The 24,136-nt window shown below is 41.3% G+C and overlaps 5 non-coding genes and 2 pseudogenes across 5 annotated transcripts; 5 read left to right on the forward strand and 2 right to left on the reverse strand.

The window, feature by feature from the left end:
* Nucleotides 1–3,579: 3,579 nt before the first annotated feature.
* On the forward strand, nucleotides 3,580–3,758 carry LOC135029134 (U1 spliceosomal RNA; annotated as a pseudogene).
* A 2,083-nt stretch (nucleotides 3,759–5,841) lies between these two features.
* LOC135028987 (U1 spliceosomal RNA) lies at nucleotides 5,842–6,004 on the reverse strand. The gene has a single exon (XR_010225209.1). It is a non-coding gene; the product is annotated as a U1 spliceosomal RNA (small nuclear RNA).
* An 11,731-nt stretch (nucleotides 6,005–17,735) lies between these two features.
* Nucleotides 17,736–17,914, reverse strand: LOC135029136 (U1 spliceosomal RNA; annotated as a pseudogene).
* Nucleotides 17,915–21,902: 3,988 nt separating this feature from the next.
* On the forward strand, nucleotides 21,903–22,066 carry LOC135028864 (U1 spliceosomal RNA). The gene has a single exon (XR_010225091.1). It is a non-coding gene; the product is annotated as a U1 spliceosomal RNA (small nuclear RNA).
* Nucleotides 22,067–22,218: 152 nt separating this feature from the next.
* On the forward strand, nucleotides 22,219–22,381 carry LOC135029039 (U1 spliceosomal RNA). The gene has a single exon (XR_010225253.1). It is a non-coding gene; the product is annotated as a U1 spliceosomal RNA (small nuclear RNA).
* Nucleotides 22,382–23,052: 671 nt separating this feature from the next.
* Nucleotides 23,053–23,216, forward strand: LOC135028875 (U1 spliceosomal RNA). Its single transcript, XR_010225101.1, has one exon. It is a non-coding gene; the product is annotated as a U1 spliceosomal RNA (small nuclear RNA).
* Nucleotides 23,217–23,368: 152 nt separating this feature from the next.
* LOC135029051 (U1 spliceosomal RNA) lies at nucleotides 23,369–23,532 on the forward strand. The gene has a single exon (XR_010225261.1). It is a non-coding gene; the product is annotated as a U1 spliceosomal RNA (small nuclear RNA).
* The last annotated feature ends 604 nt before the right edge of the window (nucleotides 23,533–24,136 follow it).

Consider the following 24,136-nt stretch of genomic DNA (forward strand, 5'->3'; position numbering starts at 1 on the left):
ATTTTAAATTTAATATGGGTCTGACCAAACCGTCCGGTTTTGGGACTACAAACAGGGTCGAATAATTTCCCTTTCCTTGTTGAAGCAGGGGAACCTTGACCACCACCTGTTGAAGATACAATTTGTGAATTGCATTTAACACTATCTCCCTTTCCTGGGGAGAAGATGGTAGGGCCGATTTGAAAAACCGGCGAGGAGGCACCTCTTCGAATTTCAGCTTGTAACCCTGAGAAACAATTTCTATTGCCTAGGGATCCACCTGCGAATGAACCCAGATGTGGCTGAAAACTCAAAGACGTGCCCCCAACTGGGCGGACTCCTTTAGCGGAGCCCCAGCGTCATGCGGTGGATTTTGTAGAGGCCGGGGAGGACTTCTGTTCCTAGGAACTAGCTGTGTTGTGCAGCTTCTTCCCTCTGCCCTTACCTCTGGCAAGAAAGGACGCACCTCGTACTTTCTTGTTTCTCTGTGATCGAAAGGACTGCATTTGATAATGTGGTGCTTTCTTAGGCTGTGAGGGAATATAAGGCAAAAAATTTGATTTACCAGCTGTAGCTGTGGAGACAAGGTCCGAGAGACCTTCCCCAAACAATTCCTCACCCCTGTAAGGTAAAACCTCCATATGCCTTTTTGAGTCGGCATCACCTGTCCATTGCCGGGTCCATAGGACTCGTCTAGCAGAAATCGACATAGCGTTTATTCTAGAACCCAGTAGACTAATGTCACTTTGAGCATCTCTCATATATAGGACAGCATCTTTTATATGCCCTATGGTCAATAACATAGCATCCTTATCTAGGGTCTCAATCTCTGCTGATAAGGTATCTGTCCATGCTGCCACCGCGCTACAACCTCGGCCGACGCAATTGCCGGTCTGAGTAAGGTACCAGAATGTGTGTAAATGGACTTTAGGGTAACCTCCTGCTTGCGGTCAGCAGGGTCCCTGATGGTAGCCGTATCCTGGGATGGCAGCGCTACCTTTTTGGATAAGCGTGTCAATGCTTTATCCACCCTAGGGGAGGATTCCCACCGTATCCTGTCCATTGGCGGGAAAGGATACGCCATAAGAATCCTTTTGGGAATCTGCAGCTTTTTGTCTGGAGATTCCCAAGCTTTTTCACATAATTCGTTCAACTCATGTGAGGGGGGAAAGGTTATCTCAGGTTTCTTTCCCTTATACATGTGTACCCTCGTGTCAGGGACAGGGGACTCTGTGATGTGCAAAACATCTTTTATTGCAATAATCATATATCGAATACATTTAGCCAATTTTGGTTGTAACTTTGCATCATCGTAGTCGACACTGGAGTCAGAATCCGTGTCGGTATCTGTGTCAACTATTTGGGATAGTGGGCGCTTTTGAGACCCCGAAGGTCCCTGCGACATAGGGACAGGCATGGGTTGACTCCCTGACTGTTCCCTAGCTTCAGCTTTGTCTAATCTCTTGTGTAATAAGTTTACATTAGCACTTAAAACATTCCACATATCCATCCAGTCAGGTGTCGGCGTTGTCGATGGAGACACCACATTAATTTGCTCCTGCTCCTCTCTAGGAGAGCCTTCTACCTCAGACATGTCGACACACGTGTACCGACACACCATACACTCAGGGAATCCTCTTATCTGAGGACAGTTCCCCAACAAGGCCCTTTGGAGAGACAGAGAGAGAAAGTATGCCAGCACACACCCCAGCGCTATATGACCCAGGAAAAAAACACAATCATTTTATGTTTACCCAGTAGCGCTGTATTTCCATATATATATGCGCCTAATTATGTGCCCTCTCTTCTTTAAGACCCTCTTTCTACCGTGGTATAAGCAGGGGAGAGTCCATGGAGCTTCCCCTCAGCGGTGCTGTGGAGAAAATGGCGCTGGTGAGTGCTGAGGGAGAAGCCCCACCCCCTCAGCGACGGGCTTCTGTCCCGCTCAAATATAGTAAAAAAATGGCGGGGGCTCTTATATATATATATACAGTGCCTAGCTGCATATATATTTATTTTGCCAAAGAGAGGTCTATATTGCTGCCCAGGGCGTCCCCCCTGCGCCCTTCACCCTTACACTGACTGCCGTGTGTGAGGTGTATGGGAGCAATGGAGCACAGCTTTACTGCTGTGCGTTACCTCAGTGAAGATCATGAAGTCTTCCGCCGCCTCTGAAGTCTTCTTTTCTTCTCATACTCACCCGGCTTCTATCTTCCGGCTCTGCGAGGGGGACGGCGGCGCGGCTCTGGGACGGACGGCGAGGGTGAGACCTGCGTACCGATCCCTCTGGAGCTAATGCTGTACAGTAGCCTAAGAAGCAGAGCCTATCAACTCACAGAAGTAGGTGTGCATCTCTCCCCTCCGCCCCTCGATGCAGGGAGTCTGTTGCCAGCAGGCTCCCTGAAAATAAAAAAATCTAACAAATATACTTTCTGTCAGGAAACTCAGGAGAGCTCCCTGAAAAGCACCCAGTCTCCTCTGGGCACAGTAGTAAACTGAGGTCTGGAGGAGGGGCATAGAGGGAGGAGCCAGTGCACACCCAGATCTAAAGTCTTTCTTAAAGTGCCCATGTCTCCTGCGGAGCCCGTCTATCCCCCATGGTCCTTACGGAGTCCCCAGCATCCTCTAGGACGTAAGAGAAAAATTATGCTGGCAGAAAAATCCAATTGAGTGATTAAACAGCTCCAGAGCTGCTCTGTAAGGCAAGTAAAAGGGTGTGGGCCCTGCAGCACTACCTGTAGTTTGCATTGTGCATTGGAAGCCTAGTTTGCTGTCTGTTTCCACTTCTTTTTTCTTGAGCCCCTCCCGTCTATACCCTTGTGCACTATCCTGACTTCTCCTCCCGTCTGCTTACTTTGTGCCTTCCAATGCACAATGCAAACTACAGGTAGTGCTGCAGGGCCCACACCCTTTTACTTGCCTTACAGAGCAGCTCTTGAGCTGTTACAGTGCCCAGCTGCTGCAAGAAATCAGCGTGAATGCATCAGGGGCTGGGGCATGGCCAACATGAGCCCCACACCGAAGGAGGGTGGGGGTGTTTAATGCGAACTAGGGGTTTCGCACAATGCGAACTACAGGTAGTGCTGCAGGGCCCACACCCTTTTACTTGCATTACAGAGCAGCTCTGGAGCTGTTACAGTGCCCAGCTGCTGCAAGAAATCAGCTTGAATCCTTCAGGGGCTGGGGCATAGCCAACATGAGCCCCACACCGACGGAGGGTGGAGGTGTTTAATGCGAACTAGGGGTCATCCAAGTGCCGCAAAAGGCCGCCATGCCCTGCACGCCCCTTTTCTCTTTTCATATGCAGACGAGGGTTGAAGCCAACTTTGACCCACTGCTTGGATGACATCGCCATATGCAAATCCATCTGCTGCAGGCCTTCCCCCAGGAATGCTTGCACTAGTTGTTGCATTTGGTTTGTTGTTTGGGGGTGCTTCAGTATTAGGCAGCCTTCTGCCCTCCCATGTTCATCTGAAAATATGTGTTCTCCCTGCAGTTGTTGTCCCCAGATGAGAGTTCCCTTGTGCTGCCTCAGTTGAATCTCCTTTACTTGACAGAGATGTGCCTGAGCAGCGGCCCTCCCCAGCCCTATCCCAAATCATACTTATTTTGCATAGGAGATACCATGGTCATGAAGACTGTTCTCCCAGGGTGCGGTTCATTCATTGCATTCTGGGTATGCTGACCCCTGTGATTTCCCCAAATGTGGGAAACTCGACTGCATTATTTAATGCGAACTAGGGGTCATCCAAGCACCGCAAAAGGCCGCCATGCCCTGCATACCCCTTTTCTCTTTTCATAAGCAGACGAGGTTTGAAGCCAACCTTGACCCACTGCTTGGATGACATCACTTGCTGCCTTTCCAATGAAGCAAGTTTAATTTAATAATAGGTGAAAAACCATCCCTACAAAGGTGATAATCAGATACTTGGCTTTGTGGACACTTTTCAGAGCACAAATTTGTTAGCATAAAAATAAAGCCAGAAAATGAAGAGCTGTTTAATCACTCAATTGGATTTTTCTGCCAGCATATTTCTTTTTCTCTGCAACCCACTGCTAAATTGTGCTTTGTGGCTGTTTTTTTTATAAAATCACTTAATCAAATCTAACTCTGATTACATCAGAGAAGGCCAGGTACCCTACACCATAAGAGGTGGTTTGAAATTTTTACTTGTCTACTTAAAGATCACCAAAATCTGATAACAAGGTCAATTACGTCCCTAGGTGGGATTGAACCACCAACCTTTTGGTTAACAACTGAACACGCTAACTGTTTGTGCCTCAGAGACACTTTGCGAAAGTACATACTGACAAAGGCTAATAAGCATTCATCTAGAACGTTTCCTAGAAAAACTTTAAAAAGTCAATAATCTGGAGAGTTTTTGTAAGATGTTTCTTCCATCAACCAATGAAGAAACACATTGGTACTTTCCCATGATGAGTGAGTGCTTCAGGATCTCTTGCACTTACATGTGCAGCAGAGTACTGTAATGGAAGCATGCTGGGTCCATAACCCAGAGGTAGGCAGATTGAAACTATCCTCTGCTATATGCATTGTTTTTTGTTAATTAAAGTAATCCAAAACTGGGATTGATATTTTTGCTCTTTTATTTTTACTTAAAGTACAATAACTTTTACCATTTTAATTTGTTTTAATAGTATATTGACAGTATTGTTTTCTTTCAAAAATCCACTTAATTTTCTTTACCCTATTATTAAAATGGTAATTGACAAAAACAAACTACATTGTCACCAGAAGAGCAGTACAAAATATACAAGTGATATATTAAAATCATCTTTCCAGCTTTAATTTCAATGATGCCTTGGTGCAACAATTTTGTGAGAAACATCTTCACCCATAAAGAAAGATTTTCTTAATTCCTTACCTGTGTGCTGATTAGATATCACCTTGTTTTCACATTAAACAGACTTCCCCTTGAGGAAGCAGCAAGGATGCAGTGACGTTTATGTTTCCTGGTGTCAACCTGTATTATTTCAGTAGACATTGAAATGAGGATGCATCTTGCTGCCTTTCCAATGAAGCAAGTTTAATTCAGTAATAGGTGAAAAACCATTCCTACTAAAGGTGTTAATCAGAGACTTGGCTTTGTGGACACTTTTCAGAGAGCAAATTTGTTAGCATAAACATAAAATCAGAAAATGAAGAGCTGTTTAATCACTCAATTGGACTTTTCTGCCAGCATAATTTTTTTTCTCTGCAACCCACTGCTAAATTGTGCTTCCTAGCTGTTTTTTATAAAATCACTTAATCAAATCTAACTCTGATTACATCAGAGAAGGCCGGGTACCCTACACCATAAGAGGGGGTTTGAAATTTTGACTTGTCTACTTAAAGATCACCAAAATCTGATAACATGGTCAATTACGTCCCTGGGTGGGATTGAATCACCAACCTTTAGGTTAATAGCCATACACACTAACTGATTGCGCCATAGCGACACTTTGCGAAAGTACATACTGACAAAGGCTAATAAGCATTCATCTAGAACGTTTCCTAGAAAAACTTTAAAAAGTCAATAATCTGGAGAATTTTTGTAAGAAACACATTGGTACTTTCCCATGATGAGTGAGTGCTTCAGGATCTCTTGCACTTACATGGGCTATTAACCAAAAGGTTCCCACCCAGTGATGTAATTGACCTTGTGATCAGATTTTGGTGATCTTTAAGTAGACAAGTCAAAATTTCAAACCCCCTCTTATGGTGTAGGGTACCTGGCCTTCTCTGACGTAATCAGAGTTAGATTTAATTAAGGTGCGCAAGGGCATAGAAGGGAGCGGTTTAAGAAAAGAGAAGTGGAAACAGACAGCAAACTAGGCTGGAGAGAGACCTGAGACAAAGAGATCTGAATTATACGAGAGCCGACCAGGGGAAACACAAATTATGCAGTCAAGTTTCCCACATTTGGGGAAATCGCAGGAGCAGCACACCCAGAGTGCAATGGGTGAGCCTTGCCCTGGGAGAAGCACCTTCATGATCATAGTATCTCACCTGGCAGGTAAGTAGGAGTTGGGCTAGTGCTGGGGAGGGTCGCTGCTCGGGTACGCCCCTGTCAAGTGAAGGAGATCCAACTGAGGCAGCACAAGGGAACTCTCGAAAGAAGAACAAGGCTAGAGGAAGATCTGAGACAAAGAAATCTGACTTTTACCAGAGCTGACCAGAGGAAAGCACAAACACAGTCCCCCACTACCACCAGGAAACATTAACGCCACTGCATCCTTGCTGCTTTCTCATGTGGTAGTCTATTTAATGTGAAAACAAGGTGATATCTAATTAGCACACAGAAAAGAAAATTAAGTGAATTTTTGAAAGAAAACAATACTGTCAATATACTATTAAAACAAATTAAAATGGTAAAAGTTATTGTACTTTAAGTAAAAATAAAAGAGCAAAAATGTCAATCCCAGTTTTGGATTACTTTAATTAACAAAAAAAATGCATATAGCAGAGGATAGTTTCAATCTGCCTACCTCTGGGTTATGGACCCAGCATGCTTCCATTACAGTACTCTGCTGCACATGTATGTGCAAGAGATCCTGAAGCACTCACTCATCATGGGAAAGTACCAATGTGTTTCTTCATTGGTTGATGGAAGAAACATCTTACAAAAACTCTCCACATTATTGACTTTTTAAAATGTTTCTAGGAAACGTTCTAGATGAATGCTTATTAGCCTTTTTCAGTATATGCTTTTGCAAAGTGTCGCTGTGGCGCAATCAGTTAGTGTGTAAGGCTATTAACCAAAAGGTTGGTGGTTCAATCCCACCCAGGGACGTAATTGACCTTGTTATCAGATTTTGGTGATCTTTATGTAGACAAGTCAAAATTTCAAACCCCCTCTTATGGTGTAGGGTACCTGGCCTTCTCTGATGTAATCAGAGTTAGATTTGATTCAGTGATTTTATAAAAACAGCTAGGAAGCACAATTTAGCAGTGGGTTGCAGAGAAAAAGAAATATGCTGGCAAAAAAATCCAATTGAGTGATTAAACAGCTCTTCATTTTCTGGCTTTATTTTTATGCTAACAAATTTGTTCTCTGAAAAGTGTCCACAAAGCCAAGTCTCTGATTAACACCTTTGTAGGGATGGTTTTTCACCTATTACTAAATTAAACTTGCTTCATTGGAAAGGCAGCAAGATGCATCCTCATTTCAATATCTACAGAAATAATACAGGTTGACACCAGGAAACATTAACGCCACTGCATCCTTGCTGCTTTCTCATGTGGAAGTCTGTTTAATGTGAAAACAAGGTGATATCTAATTAGCACACAGGTAAGGAATTAAGAAAATCTTTATTTAAGGGTGAAGATGTTTCTCACAAAATCGTTGCCCCAATGCATCATTGAAATTCAAGCTGGAACGATGATTTTAATATATCACTTGTACATTTTGTATTGCTCTTCTGGTGACAATGTAGTTTGTTTTTGTCAATTACCATTTTAATAATAGGGTAAAGAAAATTAATTGGATTTTTGAAAGAAAACAATACTGTCAATATACTATTAAAACAAATTAAAATGGTAAAAGTTATTGTACTTTAAGTAAAAATAAAAGAGCAAAAATATCAATCCCAGTTTTGGATTACTTTAATTAACAAAAAAAAATGCATATAGCAAAGGATAGTTTCAATCTGCCTACCTCTGGGTTATGGACCCAGCATGCTTCCATTACAGTACTCTGCTGCACATGTAAGTGCAAGAGGTCCTGAAGCACTCACTTATCATGGGAAAGTACCAATGTGTTTCTTCATTGGTTGATGGAAGAAACATCTTACAAAAACTCTCCACATTATTGACTTTTTAAAATGTTTCTAGGAAACGTTCTAGATATATGCTTATTAGCCTTTGTCAGTATGTACTTTTGCAAAGTGTCGCTGTGGCGCAATCAGTTAGTGTGTATGGTTATTAACCAAAAGGTTGGTGGTTCAATCCCACCCAGGGACGTAATTGACCTTGTTATCAGATTTTGGTGATCTTTAAGTAGACAAGTCAAAATTTCAAACCCCCTGTTATGGTGTAGGGTACCTGGCCTTCTCTGATGTAATCAGAGTTAGATTTGATTCAGTGATTTTATAAAAACAGCTAGGAAGCACAATTTAGCAGTGGGTTGCAGAGAAAAAGAAAAATGCTGGCAGAAAAATCCAATTGAGTGATTAAACAGCTCTTCATTTTCTGGCTTTATTTTTATGCTAACAAATTTGTTCTCTGAAAAGTGTCCACAAAGCCAAGTCTCTGATTAACACCTTTGTAGGGATGGTTTTTCACCTATTACTAAATTAAACTTGCTTCATTGGAAAGGCAGCAAGATGCATCCTCATTTCAATGTCTACTGAAATAATACAGGTTGACACCAGGAAACATTAACGCCACTGCATCCTTGCTGCTTTCGCATGTGGAAGTCTGTTTAATGTGAAAACAAGGTGATATCTAATTAGCACACAGGTAAGGAATTAAGAAAATCTTTATTTAAGGGTGAAGGTGTTTCTCACAAAATCGTTGCCCCAATGCATCATTGAAATTCAAGCTGGAAAGATGATTTTAATATATCACTTGTACATTTTGTATTGCTCTTCTGGTGACAATGTCGTTTGTTTTTGTCAATTACCATTTTAATAATAGGGTAAAGAAAATTAAGTGGATTTTTGAAAGAAAACAATACTGTCAATATACTATTAAAACAAATTAAAATGGTAAAAGTTATTGTACTTTAAGTAAAAATAAAAGAGCAAAAATATCAATCCCAGTTTTGGATTACTTTAATTAACAAAAAAAAATGCATATAGCAGAGGATAGTTTCAATCTGCCTACCTCTGGGTTATGGGCCCAGCATTTTTCCATTGCAGTACTCTGCTGCACATGTAAGTGCAAGAGATCCTGAAGCACTCACTCATCATGGGAAAGTACCAATGTGTTTCTTCGTTGGTTGATGGAAGAAACATCTTACAAAAACTCTCCAGATTATTGACTTTTTAAAGTTTTTCTAGGAAACGTTCTAGATGAATGCTTATTAGCCTTTGTCAGTATGTACGTTTGTAAAGTGTCTCTGTGGCGCAATCTGTTAGTGTGTTTGGTTATTAATCAAAGGGTTGGTGGTTCAATCCCACCCAGGGATGTAATTGACCTTGTTATCAGATTTTGGTGATCTTTAAGTAGACAAGTCAAAATTTCAAACCCCCTTCTTATGGTGTAGGGTACCTGGCCTACTCTGATGTAATCAGAGTTAGATTTCATTAAGTGATTTTATAAAAAAACAGCTAGGAAGCACAATTTAGCAGTGGGTTGCAGAGAAAAAGAAAAATGCTGGCAGAAAAATCCAATTGAGTGATTAAACAGCTCTTCATTTTCTGGCTTTATTTTTATGATAACAAATTTGTTCTCTGAAAAGTGTCCACAAAGCCAAGTATCTGATTAACATCTTTGTAGGGATGGTTTTTCACCTATTACTAAATTAAACTTGCTTCATTGGAAAGGCAGCAAGATGCATCCTCATTTCAATATCTACGGAAATAATACAGGTTGACACCAGGAAACATTAACGCCACTGCATCTTTGCTGTTTTCTCATGTGGAAGTCTGTTTAATGTGAAAACAAGGTGATATCTAATTAGCACACAGGTAAGGAATTAAGAACATCTTTATTTAAGGGTGAAGATGTTTCTCACAAAATCGTTGCCCCAATGCATCATTGAAATTCAAGCTGGAAAGATGATTTTAATATATCACTTGTACATTTTGTATTGCTCTTCTGGTGACAATGTAGTTTGTTTTTGTCAATTACCATTTTAATAATCGGGTAAAGAAAATTAATAGGATTTTTGAAAGAAAACAATACTGTCAATATACTATTAAAACAAATTAAAATGGTAAAAGTTATTGTACTTTAAGTAAAAATAAAAGAGCAAAAATATCAATCCCAGTTTTGGATTACTTTAATTAACAAAAAAAATGCATATAGCAGAGGATAGTTTCAATCTGCCTACCTCTGGGTTATGGACCCAGCATGCTTCCATTACAGTACTCTGCTGCACATGTAAGTGCAAGAGATCCTGAAGCACTCACTCATCATGGGAAAGTACCAATGTGTTTCTTCATTGGTTGATGGAAGAAACATCTTACAAAAACTCTCCACATTATTGACTTTTTAAAATGTTTCTAGGAATCGTTCTAGATGAATGCTTATTAGCCTTTGTCAGTATGTTCTTTTGCAAAGTGTCGCTGTGGCGCAATCAGTTAGTGTGTAAGGCTATTAACCAAAAGGTTGGTGATTCAATCCCACCAAGGGACTTAATTGACCTTGTTATCAGATTTTGGTGATCTTTAAGTAGACAAGTCAAAATTTCAAACCCCCTATTATGGTGTAGGGTACCTGGCCTTCTCTGATGTAATCAGAGTTAGATTTGATTCAGTGATTTTATAAAAACAGCTAGGAAGAACAATTTAGCAGTGGGTTGCAGAGAAAAAGAAATATGCTGGCAGAAAAATCCAATTGAGTGATTAAACAGCTCTTCATTTTCTGGCTTTATTTTTATACTAACAAATTTGTTCTCTGAAAAGTGTCCACAAAGCCAAGTCTCTGATTAACACCTTTGTAGGGATGGTTTTTCACCTATTACTAAATTAAACTTGCTTCATTGGAAAGGCAGCAAGATGCATCTTCATTTCAATGTCTACTGAAATAATACAGGTTGACACCAGGAAACATTAACGCCACTGCATCCTTGCTGCTTTCGCATGTGGAAGTCTGTTTAATATGAAAACAAGGTGATATCTAATTAGCACACAGGTAAGGAATTAAGAAAATCTTTATTTAAGGGTGAAGATGTTTCTCACAAAATCGTTGCCCCAATGCATCATTGAAATTCAAGCTGGAAAGATGATTTTAATATATCACTTGTACATTTTGTATTGCTCTTCTGGTGACAATGTAGTTTGTTTTTGTCAATTACCATTTTAATAATCGGGTAAAGAAAATTAAGTGGATTTTTGAAAGAAAACAATACTGTCAATATACTATTAAAACAAATTAAAATGGTAAAAGTTATTGTACTTTAAGTAAAAATAAAAGAGCAAAAATATCAATCCCAGTTTTGGATTACTTTAATTAACAAAAAAAAATGCATATAGCAGAGGATAGTTTCAATCTGCCTACCTCTGGGTTATGGACCCAGCATGCTTCCATTACAGTACTCTGCTGCACATGTAAGTGCAAGAGGTCCTGAAGCACTCACTTATCATGGGAAAGTACCAATGTGTTTCTTCATTGGTTGATGGAAGAAACATCTTACAAAAACTCTCCACATTATTGACTTTTTAAAATGTTTCTAGGAATCGTTCTAGATGAATGCTTATTAGCCTTTGTCAGTATGTACTTTTGCAAAGTGTAGCTGTGGCGCAATCAGTTAGTGTGTAAGGCTATTAACCAAAAGGTTGGTTATTCAATCCCACCCAGGGACTTAATTGACCTTGTTATCAGATTTTGGTGATCTTTAAGTAGACAAGTCAAAATTTCAAACCCCCTGTTATGGTGTAGGGTACCTGGCCTTCTCTGATGTAATCAGAGTTAGATTTGATTCAGTGATTTTATAAAAACAGCTAGGAAGCACAATTTGGCAGTGGGTTGCAGAGAAAAAGAAATATGCTGGCAGAAAAATCCAATTGAGTGATTAAACAGCTCTTCATTTTCTGGCTTTATTTTTATGCTAACTAATTTGTTCTCTGAAAAGTGTCCACAAAGCCAAGTATCTGATTAACATATTTGTAGGGATGGTTTTTCACCTATTACTAAATTAAACTTGCTTCATTGGAAAGGCAGCAAGATGCATCCTCATTTCAATATCTACTGAAATAATACAGGTTGACACCAGGAAACATTAACGCCACTGCATCCTTGCTGCTTTCTCATGTGGAAGTCTGTTTAATGTGAAAACAAGGTGATATCTAATTAGAACACAGGTAAGGAATTAAGAAAATCTTTATTTAAGGGTGAAGATGTTTCTCACAAAATCGTTGCCCCAATGCATCATTGAAATTCAAGCTGGAAAGATGATTTTAATATATCACTTGTACATTTTGTATTGCTCTTATGGTGACAATGTAGTTTGTTTTTGTCAATTACCATTTTAATAATAGGGTAAAGAAAATTAAGTGGATTTTTGAAAGAAAACAATACTGTCAATATACTATTAAAACAAATTAAAATGGTAAAAGTTATTGTACTTTAAGTAAAAATAAAAGCTAAAATATCAATCCCAGTTTTGGATTACTTTAATGAACAAAAAAAAAATTCATATAGCAAAGGATAGTTTCAATCTGCCTACCTCTGGGTTATGGGCCCAGCATGCTTCCATTGCAGTACTCTGCTGCACATGTAAGTGCAAGAGATCCTGAAGCACTCACTCATCATGCGAAAGTACCAATGTGTTTCTTCATTGGTTGCTGGAAGAAACATCTTACAAAAACTCTCCAGATTATTGACTTTTTAAAGTTTTTCTAGGAAACGTTCTAGATGAATGCTTATTAGTCTTTGTCAGTATGTGCTTTTTGCAAAGTGTCTCTGTGGCGCAATCGGTTAGTGTGTTCAGCTATTTATCAAAAGGTTGGTGGTTCAATCCCACCCAGGGACGTAATTGACCTTGTGATCAGATTTTGGTGATATTTAAGTAGACAAGTCAAAATTGCAAACCCCCTCTTATGGTATAGGGTACCTGGCCTTCTCTGATGTAATCAGAGTTAGATTTGATTAAGTGATTTTATAAAAAAACAGCTAGGAAGCACAATTTAGCAGTGGGTTGCAGAGAAAAAGAAAAATGCTGGCAGAAAAATCCAATTGAGTGATTAAACAGCTCTTCATTTTCTGGCTTTATTTTTATGATTACAAATTTGTTCTCTGAAAAGTGTCCACAAAGCCAAGTATCTGATTAACATCTTTGTAGGGATGGTTTTTCACCTATTACTAAATTAAACTTGCTTCATTGGAAAGGCAGCAAGATGCATCCTCATTTCAATATCTACGGAAATAATACAGGTTGACACCAGGAAACATTAACGCCACTGCATATTTGCTGTTTTCGCATGTGAAAGTCTGTTTAATGTGAAAACAAGGTGATATCTAATTAGCACACAGGTAAGGAATTAAGAAAATCTTTATTTAAGGGTGAAGGTGTTTCTCACAAAATCGTTGCCCCAATGCATCATTGAAATTCAAGCTGGAAAGATGATTTTAATATATCACTTGTACATTTTGTATTGCTCTTCTGGTGACAATGTAGTTTGTTTTTGTCAATTACCATTTTAATAATAGGGTAAAGAAAATTAAGTGGATTTTTGAAAGAAAACAATACTGTCAATATACTATTAAAACAAATTAAAATGGTAAAAGTTATTGTACTTTAAGTAAAAATAAAAGAGCAAAAATATCAATCCCAGTTTTGGATTACTTTAATTAACAAAAAAAAATGCATATAGCAGAGGATAGTTTCAATCTGCCTACCTCTGGGTTATGGGCCCAGCATTTTTCCATTGCAGTACTCTGCTGCACATGTAAGTGCAAGAGCTCCTGAAGCACTCACTCATCATGGGAAAGTACCAATGTGTTTCTTCGTTGGTTGATGGAAGAAACATCTTACAAAAACTCTCCAGATTATTGACTTTTTAAAGTTTTTCTAGGAAACGTTCTAGATGAATGCTTATTAGCCTTTGTCAGTATGTACGTTTGTAAAGTGTCTCTGTGGCGCAATCTGTTAGTGTGTTTGGTTATTAATCAAAGGGTTGGTGGTTCAATCCCACACAGGGATGTAATTGACCTTGTTATCAGATTTTGGTGATCTTTAAGTAGACAAGTCAAAATTTCAAACCCCCTTCTTATGGTGTAGGGTACCTGGCCTACTCTGATGTAATCAGAGTTAGATTTGAATAAGTGATTTTATAAAAAAAACAGCTAGGAAGCACAATTTAGCAGTGGGTTGCAGAGAAAAAGAAATATGCTGGCAGAAAAATCCAATTGAGTGATTAAACAGCTCTTCATTTTCTGGCTTTATTTTTATGCTAACGAATTTGTTCTCTGAAAAGTGTCCACAAAGCCAAGTATCTGATTAACATATTTGTAGGGATGGTTTTTCACCTATTACTAAATTAAACTTGCTTCATTGGAAAGGCAGCAAGATGCATCCTCATTTCAATATCTACTGAAATAATACAGGTTGACACCAGGAAACATTAACGCCACTGCATCCTTGCTGCTTTCTCATGTGGAAGTCTGTTTAATGTGAAAACAAGGTGATATCTAATTAGCACACAGGTAAGGAATTAAGAAAATCTTTATTTAAGGGTGAAGATGTTTCTCACAAAATCGTTGCCCCAATGCATCATTGAAATTCAAGCTGGAAAGATGATTTTAATATATCCCTTGTACATTTTGTATTGCTCTTCTGGTGACAATGTAGTTTGTTTTTGTCAATTACCATTTTAATAATCGGGTAAAGAAAATTAATTGGATTTTTGAAAGAAAACAATACTGTCAATATACTATTAAAACAAATTAAAATGGTAAAAGTTATTGTACTTTAAGTAAAAATAAAAGCTAAAATATCAATCCCAGTTTTGGATTACTTTAATGAACAAAAAAAAAATGCATATAGCAAAGGATAGTTTCAATCTGCCTACCTCTGGGTTATGGGCCCAGCATGCTTCCATTGCAGTACTCTGCTGCACATGTAAGTGCAAGAGATCCTGAAGCACTCACTCATCATGCGAAAGTACCAATGTGTTTCTTCATTGGTTGCTGGAAGAAACATCTTACAAAAACTCTCCAGATTATTGACTTTTTAAAGTTTTTCTAGGAAACGTTCTAGATGAATGCTTATTAGTCTTTGTCAGTATGGACTTTTCGCAAAGTGTCTCTGTGGCGCAATCGGTTAGTGTGTTCAGCTATTAATCAAAAGGTTGGTGGTTCAATCCCATCCAGGGACGTAATTGACCTTGTGATCAGATTTTGGTAATATTTAAGTAGACAAGTCAAAATTGCAAACCCCCTCTTATGGTGTAGGGTACCTGGCCTTCTCTGATGTAATCAGAGTTAGATTTGATTAAGTGATTTTATAAAAAAACAGCTAGGAAGCACAATTTAGCAGTGGGTTGCAGAGAAAAAGAAAAATGCTGGCAGAAAAATCCAATTGAGTGATTAAACAGCTCTTCATTTTCTGGCTTTATTTTTATGATAACAAATTTGTTCTCTGAAAAGTGTCCACAAAGCCAAGTATCTGATTAACATCTTTGTAGGGATGGTTTTTCACCTATTACTAAATTAAACTTGCTTCATTGGAAAGGCAGCAAGATGCATCCTCATTTCAATATCTACGGAAATAATACAGGTTGACACCATGAAACATTAACGCCACTGCATCTTTGCTGTTTTCTCATGTGGAAGTCTGTTTAATGTGAAAACAAGGTGATATCTAATTAGCACACAGGTAAGGAATTAAGAACATCTTTATTTAAGGGTGAAGATGTTTCTCACAAAATCGTTGCCCCAATGCATCATTGAAATTCAAGCTGGAAAGATGATTTTAATATATCACTTGTACATTTTGTATTGCTCTTCTGGTGACAATGTAGTTTGTTTTTGTCAATTACCATTTTAATAATCGGGTAAAGAAAATTAAGTGGATTTTTGAAAGAAAACAATACTGTCAATATACTATTAAAACAAATTAAAATGGTAAAAGTTATTGTACTTTAAGTAAAAATAAAAGAGCAAAAATATCAATCCCAGTTTTGGATTACTTTAATTAACAAAAAAAATGCATATAGCAGAGGATAGTTTCAATCTGCCTACCTCTGGGTTATGGACCCAGCATGCTTCCATTACAGTACTCTGCTGCACATGTAAGTGCAAGAGATCCTGAAGCACTCACTCATCATGGGAAAGTACCAATGTGTTTCTTCATTAATTGATGGAAGAAACATCTTACAAAAACTCTCCACATTATTGACTTTTTAAAATGTTTCTAGGAATCGTTCTAGATGAATGCTTATTAGCCTTTGTCAGTATGTTCTTTTGAAAAGTGTCGCTGTGGCGCAATCAGTTAGTGTGTAAGGCTATTAACCAAAAGGTTGGTGGTTCAATCCCACCAAGGGACTTAATTGACCTTGTTATCAGATTTTGGTGATCTTTAAGTAGACAATCAAAATTTCAAACCCCCTGTTATGGTGTAGGGTACCTGGCCTTCTCTAATGTAATCAGAGTTAGATTTGATTCAGTGATTTTATAAAAACAGCTAGGAAGAACAATTTAGCAGTGGGTTGCAGAGAAAAAGAAATATGCTGGCAGAAAAATCCAATTGAGTGATTAAACAGCTCTTCATTTTCTGGCTTTATTTTTATACTAACAAATTTGTTCTCTGAAAAGTGTCCACAAAGCCAAGTCTCTGATTAACACCTTTGTAGGGATGGTTTTTCACCTATTACTAAATTAAACTTGTTTCATTGGAAAGGCAGCAAGATGCATCCTCATTTCAATATCTACGGAAATAATACAGGTTGACACCAGGAAACATTAACGCCACTGCATATTTGCTGTTTTCTCATGTGGAAGTCTGTTTAATGTGAAAACAAGGTGATATCTAATTAGCACACAGGTAAGGAATTAAGAAAATCTTTATTTAAGGGTGAAGATGTTTCTCACAAAATCGTTGCCCCAATGCATCATTGAAATTCAAGCTGGAAAGATGATTTTAATATATCACTTGTACATTTTGTATTGCTCTTCTGGTGACAATGTAGTTTGTTTTTGTCAATTACCATTTTAATAATCGGGTAAAGAAAATTAATTGGATTTTTGAAAGAAAACAATACTGTCAATATACTATTAAAACAAATTAAAATGGTAAAAGTTATTGTACTTTAAGTAAAAATAAAAGAGCAAAAATATCAATCCCAGTTTTGGATTACTTTAATTAACAAAAAAAAATGCATATAGCAGAGGATAGTTTCAATCTGCCTACCTCTGGGTTATGGACCCAGCATGCTTCCATTACAGTACTCTGCTGCACATGTAAGTGCAAAAGATCCTGAAGCACTCACTCATCATGGGAAAGTACCAATGTGTTTCTTCATTGGTTGATGGAAGAAACATCTTACAAAAACTCTCCACATTATTGACTTTTTAAAATGTTTCTAGGAATCGTTCTAGATGAATGCTTATTAGCCTTTGTCAGTATGTACTTTTGCAAAGTGTCGCTGTGGCGCAATCAGTTAGTGTGTAAGGCTATTAACCAAAAGGTTGGTGGTTCAATCCCACCCAGGGACTTAATTGACCTTGTTATCAGATTTTGGTGATCTTTAAGTAGACAAGTCAAAATTTCAAACCCCCTGTTATGGTGTAGGGTACCTGGCCTTCTCTGATGTAATCAGAGTTAGATTTGATTCAGTGATTTTATAAAAACAGCTAGGAAGCACAATTTAGCAGTGGGTTGCAGAGAAAAAGAAATATGCTGGCAGAAAAATCCAATTGAGTGATTAAACAGCTCTTCATTTTCTGGCTTTATTTTTATGCTAACAAATTTGTGCTCTGAAAAGTGTCCACAAAGCCAAGTATCTGATTAACACCTTTGTAGGGATGGTTTTTCACCTATTATTAAATTAAACTTGCTTCATTGGAAAGGCAGCAAGTGATGTCATCCAAGCAGTGGGTCAAAGTTGGCTTCAAACCTCGTCTGCTTATGAAAAGAGAAAAGGGGTATGCAGGGCATGGCGGCCTTTTGCGGTGCTTGGATGACCCCTAGTTCGCATTAAATAATGCAGTCGAGTTTCCCACATTTGGGGAAATCACAGGGGTGAGCATACCCAGAATGCAATGAATGAACCGCACCCTGGGAGAACAGTCTTCATGACCATGGTATCTCCTATGCAAAATAAGTATGATTTGGGATAGGGCTGGGGAGGGCCGCTGCTCAGGCACATCTCTGTCAAGTAAAGGAGATTCAACTGAGGCAGCACAAGGGAACTCTCATCTGGGGACAACAACTGCAGGGAGAACACATATTTTCAGATGAACATGGGAGGGCAGAAGGCTGCCTAATACTGAAGCACCCCCAAACAACAAACCAAATGCAACAACTAGTGCAAGCATTCCTGGGGGAAGGCCTGCAGCAGATGGATTTGCATATGGCGATGTCATCCAAGCAGTGGGTCAAAGTTGGCTTCAACCCTCGTCTGCATATGAAAAGAGAAAAGGGGCGTGCAGGGCATGGCGGCCTTTTGCGGCACTTGGATGACCCCTAGTTCGCATTAAACACCTCCACCCTCCGTCGGTGTGGGGCTCATGTTGGCTATGCCCCAGCCCCTGAAGGATTCAAGCTGATTTCTTGCAGCAGCTGGGCACTGTAACAGCTCCAGAGCTGCTCTGTAAGGCAAGTAAAAGGGTGTGGGCCCTGCAGCACTACCTGTAGTTCGCATTGTGCGAGACCCCTAGTTCGCATTAAACACCCCCACCCTCCTTCGGTGTGGGGCTCATGTTGGCCATGCCCCAGCCCCTGAAGCATTCACGCTGATTTCTTGCAGCAGCTGGGCACTGTAACAGCTCAAGAGCTGCTCTATAAGGCAAGTAAAAGGGTGTGGGCCCTGCAGCACTACCTGTAGTTTGCATTGTGCATTGGAAGGCACAAAGTAAGCAGACGGGAGGAGAAGTCAGGATAGTGCACAAGGGTATAGACGGGAGGGGCTCAAGAAAAAAGAAGTGGAAACAGACAGCAAACTAGGCTTCCAATGCACAATGCAAACTACAGGTAGTGCTGCAGGGCCCACACCCTTTTACTTGCCTTACAGAGCAGCTCTGGAGCTGTTTAATCACTCAATTGGATTTTTCTGCCAGCATAATTTTTCTCTTACGTCCTAGAGGATGCTGGGGACTCCATAAGGATAGACGGGCTCCGCAGGAGACATGGGCACTTTAAGAAAGACTTTAGATCTGGGTGTGCACTGGCTCCTCCCTCTATGCCCCTCCTCCAGACCTCAGTTTACTACTGTGCCCAGAGGAGACTGGGTGCTTTTCAGGGAGCTCTCCTGAGTTTCCTGACAGAAAGTATATTTGTTAGATTTTTTTATTTTCAGGGAGCCTGCTGGCAACAGACTCCCTGCATCGAGGGGCGGAGGGGAGAGATGCACACCTACTTCTGTGAGTTGATAGGCTCTGCTTCTTAGGCTACTGTACAGCATTAGCTCCAGAGGGATCGGTACGCAGGTCTCACCCTCGCCGTCCGTCCCAGAGCCGCGCCGCCGTCCCCCTCGCAGAGCCGGAAGATAGAAGCCGGGTGAGTATGAGAAGAAAAGAAGACTTCAGAGGCGGCGGAAGACTTCATGATCTTCACTGAGGTAACGCACAGCAGTAAAGCTGTGCTCCATTGCTCCAATACACCTCACACACGGCAGTCAGTGTAAGGGTGAAGGGCGCAGGGGGGACGCCCTGGGCAGCAATATAGACCTCTCTTTGGCAAAATAAATATATATGCAGCTAGGCACTGTATATATATATAAGAGCCCCCGCCATTTTTTTACTATATTTGAGCGGGACAGAAGCCCGTCGCTGAGGGGGTGGGGCTTCTCCCTCAGCACTCACCAGCGCCATTTTCTCCACAGCACCGCTGAGGGGAAGCTCCACGGACTCTCCCCTGCATATACCACGGTAGAAAGAGGGTCTTAAAGAAGAGGGGGGCACATAATTAGGCACATATATATATGGAAATACAGCGCTACTGGGTAAACATAAAATGATTGTGTTTTTTTCCTTTGTCATATAGCGCTGGGGTGTGTGCTGGCATACTCTCTCTCTCTGTCTCTCCAAAGGGCCTTGTTGGGGAACTGTCCTCAGATAAGAGGATTCCCTGAGTGTATGGTGTGTCGGTACACGTGTGTCGACATGTCTGAGGTAGAAGGCTCTCCTAGAGAGGAGCAGGAGCAAATTAATGTGGTGTCTCCATCGACAACGCCGACACCTGACTGGATGGATATGTGGAATGTTTTAAGTGCTAATGTAAACTTATTACACAAGAGATTAGACAAAGCTGAAGCTAGGGAACAGTCAGGGAGTCAACCCATGCCTGTCCCTATGTCGCAGGGACCTTCGGGGTCTCAAAAGCGCCCACTATCCCAAATAGTTGACACAGATACCGACACAGATTCTGACTCCAGTGTCGACTACGATGATGCAAAGTTACAGCCAAAATTGGCTAAATGTATTCGATATATGATTATTGCAATAAAAGATGTTTTGCACATCACAGAGTCCCCTGTCCCTGACACGAGGGTACACATGTATAAGGGAAAGAAACCTGAGATAACCTTTCCCCCCTCACATGAGTTGAACGAATTATGTGATAAAGCTTGGGAATCTCCAGACAAAAAGCTGCAGATTCCCAAAAGGATTCTTATGGCGTATCCTTTCCCGCCAATGGACAGGATACGGTGGGAATCCTCCCCTAGGGTGGATAAAGCATTGACACGCTTATCCAAAAAGGTAGCGCTGCCATCCCAGGATACGGCTACCATCAGGGACCCTGCTGACCGCAAGCAGGAGGTTACCCTAAAGTCCATTTACACACATTCTGGTACCTTACTCAGACCGGCAATTGCGTCGGCCGGGGTTGTAGCGCGGTGGCAGCATGGACAGATACCTTATCAGCAGAGATTGAGACCCTAGATAAGGATGCTATGTTATTGACCATAGGGCATATAAAAGATGCTGTCCTATATATGAGAGATGCTCAAAGTGACATTAGTCTACTGGGTTCTAGAATAAACGCTATGTCGATTTCTGCTAGACGAGTCCTATGGACCCGGCAATGGACAGGTGATGCCGACTCAAAAAGGGTTGTAGCGCGGTGGCAGCATGGACAGATACCTTATCAGCAGAGATTGAGACCCTAGATAAGGATGCTATGTTATTGACCATAGGGCATATAAAAGATGCTGTCCTATATATGAGAGATGCTCAAAGTGACATTAGTCTACTGGGTTCTAGAATAAACGCTATGTCGATTTCTGCTAGACGAGTCCTATGGACCCGGCAATGGACAGGTGATGCCGACTCAAAAAGGCATATGGAGGTTTTACCTTACAGGGGTGAGGAATTGTTTGGGAAAGGTCTCTCGGACCTAGTCTCCACAGCTACAGCTGGTAAATCAAATTTTTTGCCTTATATTCCCTCACAGCCTAAGAAAGCACCACATTATCAAATGCAGTCCTTTCGATCACAGAGAAACAAGAAAGTACGAGGTGCGTCCTTTCTTGCCAGAGGTAAGGGCAGAGGGAAGAAGCTGCACAACACAGCTAGTTCCCAGGAACAGAAGTCCTCCCCGGCCTCTACAAAATCCACCGCATGACGCTGGGGCTCCGCTAAAGGAGTCCGCCCAGTTGAGGGCACGTCTTCGAGTTTTCAGCCACATCTGGGTTCATTCGCAGGTGGATCCCTAGGCAATAGAAATTGTTTCTCAGGGTTACAAGCTGAAATTCGAAGAGGTGCCTCCTCGCCGGTTTTTCAAATCGGCCCTACCATCTTCTCCCCAGGAAAGGGAGATAGTGTTAAATGCAATTCACAAATTGTATCTTCAACATATGCAGATGAGGGTTCCAGCCAACTTTGGCCCACTGCTTGGATGACATCACCGTATGTAAATCCGTCTTCTGCAGACCTTCTCCCAGGAATGCTTGTACTAGTTGTTGCATTTGGTTTGTTGTTTGGGCGTGCTTCAGTATTAGGCAGCCTTCTGCCCTCCCATGTTCATCTGAAAATATGTGTTCTCCCGGCAGTTGTTGTCCCCAGATGAGAGTTCCCTTGTGCTGCCTCAGTTGAATCTCCTTTACTTGACAGAGATGTGCCTGAGCAGCGGCCCTCCCCAGCCCTATCTCAAATCATACTTATTTTGCATAGGAGATACCATGGTCATAAAGATTGTTCTCCCAGGGTGAGGTTCATTCATTGCATTCTGGGTATGCTGACCCCTGTGATTTCCCCAAATGTGGGAAACTCAACTGCATTATTTGTGGTAGTGGGGCACTGTGTTTGTGTTTTCCTCTTGTCAGCTCTGGTAAAAGTCAGATTTCTTTGTCTCAGATCTTCCTCTAGCCTTGTTCTTCTTTCGAGAGTTCCATTGTGCTGCCTCAGTTTGATCTCCTTCACTTGACAGGGGGGTACCCGAGCAGCGACCCTCCCCAGCTCTAGCCCAACTCCTACATACCTGCCAGGTGAGATACTATGATCATGAAGGTGCTTCTCCCAGGGCAAGGCTCACCCATTGCACTCTGGGTGTGCTGCTCCTGCGATTTCCCCAAATGTGGGAAACTTGACTGCATAATTTGTGTTTCCCCTGGTCGGCTCTCGTATAATTCAGATCTCTTTGTCTCAGGTCTCTCTCCAGCCTAGTTTGCTGTCTGTTTCCACTTCTGTTTTCTTGAGCCGCTCCCTTCTATGCCCTTGCGCACTATCCTGACTTCTCCCGTCTGCTTACTTTGTGCCTTCCAACGCACAATGCGAACTACAGGTAGTGCTGCAGGGCCCACACCCTTTTACTTGCCGTACAGAGCAGCTCTGGAGCTGTTACAGTGCCCAGCTGCTGCAAGAAATCAGCTTGAATGCTTCAGGGGCTGGGGCATAGCCAACATGAGCCCCACACCGAAGGAGGGTGGAGGTATTTAATGCGAACTAGGGGTCATCCAAGCACCGCAAAAGGCCGCCATGCCCTGCATAACCCTTTTCTCTTTTCATATGCAGATGAGGGTTCCAGCCAACTTTGGCCCACTGCTTGGATGACATCACCGTATGCAAATCCGTCTTCTGCAGACCTTCTCCCAGGAATGCTTTTACTAGTTGTTACATTTGGTTTGTTGTTTGGGGGTGCTTCAGTATTAGGCAGCCTTCTGCCCTCCCATGTTCATCTGAAAATATGTGTTCTCCCTGCAGTTGTTGTCCCCAGATGAGAGTTCCCTTGTGCTGCCTCAGTTGAATCTCCTTTACTTGACAGAGATGTGCCTGAGCAGCGGCCCTCCCCAGCCCTATCCCAAATCATACTTATTTTGCATAGGAGTTTCCATGGTCATGAAGATTGTTCTCCCAGGGTGAGGTTCATTCATTGCATTCTGGGTATGCTGACCCCTGTGATTTCCCCAAATGTGGGAAACTCGACTGCATTAATTGTGGTAGTGGGGGACTGTGTTTGTGCTTTCCTCTGGTCAGCTCTGGTAAAAGACAGATTTCTTTGTCTCAGATCTTCCTCTAGCCTTGTTCTTTTTTCGAGAGTTTCCTTGTGCTGCCTCAGTTGGATCTCCTTCACTTGACAGGGGGGTGCCCGAGCAGCGACCCTCCCCATCTCTAGCCCAACTCCTACTTACCTGCCAGGTGAGATACTATGATCATGAAGGTGCTTCTCCCAGGGCAAGGCTCACCCATTGCACTCTGGGTGTGCTGCTCCTACGATTTCCCCAAATGTGGGACACTTGACTGCATAATTTGTGTTTCCTCTAGTCGGCTACTCGTATAATTCAGATCTCTTTGTCTCAGGTCTCTCTCCAGCCTAGTTTGCTGTCTGTTTCCACTTCTCTTTTCTTGAGCCGCTGCCTTCTATGCCCTTGTGCACTCTCCTGACTTCTCCTGTCTGCTTACTTTGTGCCTTCCAACGCACAATGCAAACTACAGGTAGTGCTGCAGGGCCCACACCCTTTTACTTGCCTTTCAGAGCAGCTCTGGAGCTGTTACAGTGCCCAGCTGCTGCAAGAAATCAGCTTGAATGCTTCAGGGGCTGGGGCATAGCCAACATGAGCCCCACACCGACAGGGGGGGAAGATGTTTAATGCGAACTAAGGGTCATCCAAGCGCCGCAAAAGGCCGCCATGCCCTGCATACCCCTTTTCTCTTTTCATATGCAGATGAGGGTTCCAGCCAACTTTGGCCCACTGCTTGGATGACATCACCGTATGCAAATCCGTCTTCTGCAGACCTTCCCCCAGGAATGCTTGTACTAGTTGTTGCATTTGGTTTGTTGTTTGGGGTGCATTAGGCAGCCTTCTGCTCTCCCATGTTCATCTGAAAATATGTGTTCTCCCTGCAGTTGTTGTCCCCAGATGAGAGTTCCCTTGTGCTGCCTCAGTTGAA

This window comes from Pseudophryne corroboree, unplaced genomic scaffold, assembly GCF_028390025.1.
Source record: "Pseudophryne corroboree isolate aPseCor3 unplaced genomic scaffold, aPseCor3.hap2 scaffold_481, whole genome shotgun sequence".
NCBI lineage: Eukaryota > Metazoa > Chordata > Amphibia > Anura > Myobatrachidae > Pseudophryne > Pseudophryne corroboree.